A 3,543-nucleotide genomic window follows, 5' to 3' on the forward strand; every position below is an offset into this window, starting at 1 on the left:
GACATAATGTGAGAGGTAGTGGGTGAAGTGATTTGGTGGGGTGTAATATCTATTTTGGGCAAGAAAAGAAAGGTAATAAATGCCCATTTGAAACATACCTTTCATTTTGCTTGGTTGCATTTGGCCATAATAAATTAATAAACCCCTATTGTACTAATATCTTAGGGGGGTTAAAAGTAACTTTGGTGGGGAAAGGTGACATTTACACATGCATAAGTTATGCATGCTTCCTTTCTCCGTGATTCGACTTGTACGGAGCTTATAGAGAATGGAAGTACTATGCCGTGCAGGAGGCTTTCAAAAATGACCTTTTTATTGACATAAAAAAATGTCATAGCTGTAAAGTCTGACATCTCCAAGCCTGCCTGTGCTGGGAATAGGGCCATGTTATATCACTGGGGGGATGCAAATCTTTCACTTTCAATGCTCTAACACACTGGCTAAACTAAAAATTAAGTGCACAGAAGAAACTACCTGAGCAGTTTTGCATATTCCAAGTGTATGAGGCAAATGATCCAGATTTTCCCCCCAATAAGCATTTCACTGGCATGGAAGTTCACTCTGTGACTGCAATCAGATGATCATAAAGGTAAAGGTAAAGGACCTCTGACAGTTAAGTCCATTCGCATACGACTCTAGGGTTGTGGAGCTCATCTTGCTTTACAGGCCAAGGGAGCCAGCATTTGTCCGCAGACGGTTTTTCCGGGTCATGTGGCCAGCATGACTAAGCCGCTTCTGGCGCAATGGAACACCGAAACCAGAGCAGCACATGGAAATACCATTTACCTTCCTGCTGGAGCGGTACCTATTTATCTACTTTGACTTTTGGTGTGCTTTCGAACTGCTAGGTTGGCAGGAGCAGGGACCGAGCAACGGGAGCTCACCCCATTGCGGGGATTCAAACCACCAACCTTCTGATCGGCAAGCCCAAGAGGCTCGGTGGTTTAGACCACAGTGCCACCCGTGTCCCCAGATGATCATAGTTTGGCTAAATAAGTCAGGATAAGGCCTTCTTACACTAACAGTAGTGCTAACAGCATATCCCTTTGAAGCTGTCCACATTCAGGCATGGTTCAAATTCAAATCATGCCTGAAGACTCCTCTGGAGAGAGCTTTGCAGGTGCGGTTCGCTATCAGCACCAATCTGCTGGTTGGCACCGACAGTGAGCCCCTTTGGAGCTGCCACTTGACAGTGGCATCAGGTTACTGGCAGTTGGGCAGCCCTTCCCACCTGTAAAAAGGGGCCAGAATGGCATGGCAGAAGTCAGGATCTGGCCTGCCACCAAGATTCCATTCCCTACACCTGAGATAGCGGTAAATTTTGAAGTGGATGAGGTCATTGCAATAAACCTCATTGGGATGTCTCTTAGGAGAGTCCTTAGACACACTCCTAAGGAAAGTCTGGTATATGATACTGCTGTTACTCCTGCTCTGAAATGGATGCTTACCACTTTCTCCAGGTAGGCAGCTGTTACGGATCCTCGACTGCACCCAGAGACTCAGTTGCATCTCACCTTATTAACCTGACAAATGATCATCAGAACACAGCCACTACCTGCAAGGTGGGGGTTCTACATTATTACATCCCCAGAGAGGTTCTCCAGGCTATAGGATATAACATGCTATTTTTGAAGTAAATATCAAACTGAGACACTTCTCAGCGCAGCCCTAGTGGAAACCTTTATTTTCCACAAGACTTCCAGAGAATTGAATTTGAATTAACCATGCTATTATTTACTTGATTGATCTATTTTCTCTGGATTTATGACAGAAGACCTGACTGGTTTTATTATTATTACTATTTTATAGTTGCCTTACAAGGCAACCCCTTTACATATGTAGCTTCTGTTTTGTTTTGCTTTGTTTATCACAATTGCGCACTGGATTGTGAAAAGGCAATCTATATGTTTTAGAAATAATAAATAAGTAAAACTAGTATTGATTTCAGCATTCAGCGCGACTCGGCTGCAATGGATTACGGCAGAAGCAACTTTGTTGCTTTATGCTCAGCCACATGCAATTCCCTCATTGGGAATGCTAAAGTGAATTTTGGAGAATTAGATTGCAGGGCAAAAGGCGTGTGATGGATTAAAACAAAAACTACCAAGCAAGCACATTTATTTGTGCAGCTTATCCCATGACAATTATAGCCACCTATACAAGTGGCACCTGCTCCTTCAGTGGAAGCGCAGCTGCTGGGTTTTTGAAAATGAAGGTTACATTTGCATCTGGCATTCTAACATTCTCTTTAGGTATGGCTCCACTTTTAAAGAACACACAAGGAACGATTAGGCTCAAGTTAAGCAACATATGTTTCATAGGGTTTAAATATAAGGCATTGTGCCTCTCCTAATTTGAGCTTTGCACAGCCCCCTGGCTGCAACATGGCCTCGACCTAGGGACCTGGAATCTGGTCCAACCTGCCTGTCCTGCCTTGGATGTGGTCCTAGACTAGTTTATAGGAGATTATGTTTAATTAGGAGTTTAAAATAAATAATCTCTAATAAAACATACAGCTGTGATGTTGCTCTCCTTTCCCTGCCCTGCTGCTGACTGGGAGCAGGGAGTCAATTCTGTGGGGTGCTGTTTTTGTTTTCCTGAAGGCCAAATGGTACATTTACACATAATGAAAGATGCTGTGTTTTGTTAAATGGGAGTATATTCAAAATGCTGGGACCTTTCGGCACTTACCTTTCATAAAGGCATAGCTGACATTTGACCCAATGTTTTTAAGAGTGACTTTGGAGTTGACTGTCTGCACTTTTGGTCACATGTTGTTGCTATTAAGGAGTGGGTATGGTTTCCCCCCTCCACACCAACCATGGGTTGTGCCGGGATTGAGAGAATTTCCAGGGCTGTAGTCACTTCTCTATAGCTGACTATGTCAGAAGGTAACCAGAACCTTCTGCATCCCCAGCACCAGCCCTGCCATTAGACTGAGGGAACCACAGGCAAAAGGTACTGGAGTGGTAGTGAGGTGTTGGAGAGCGGAGCTGTGGGTGCCCCACCATCCCAGCCTACTCAGAGCCCCCTTAGCAAGCCTGTTTTCTTCAGATGTGGTGGAGAGCACTGTCCCATTGCCAGTGTTGAAGTAACATTCAACTTCCAGTGCAATGAGCTTCCGTACATGGAATTGGGGGGTGGGGGTGCCATATTTGCCTCAGGCAGCAAAATGTCTTGGTCCAGCTCTGAGCATCCCTGAGAGACAGCTTGACCATGCACAGGCAGTGTTGTTTGTACTTTAGTTCACCCAGGGTGATACTGAAATCTCAGAAATTTGGCCAATGAGGCTCATAAACTAAGTGTGAGCTCTAGAGCACATCTCAGAATAATAGGCAAGGCACATGGCTCCATGACAGAGGGTAGGATTCTTCAGCAGAGGAGTCAGTAGAAAGGGTTCCCTGATGGCTGAAAGACTGAAATCCACCATTTTAAAGTATGAACAATCCCAAATCAATATTTACCTCACAACCAGACCAATAGATCAACTTATCAAAGGCTATACAGCCAGCATGCCAGCAACATTTTCCACCCCAAACTACC

The sequence above is a fragment of the Podarcis vaucheri genome (assembly GCF_965113315.1).
Source record: "Podarcis vaucheri genome assembly, chromosome: 1".
NCBI lineage: Eukaryota > Metazoa > Chordata > Lepidosauria > Squamata > Lacertidae > Podarcis > Podarcis vaucheri.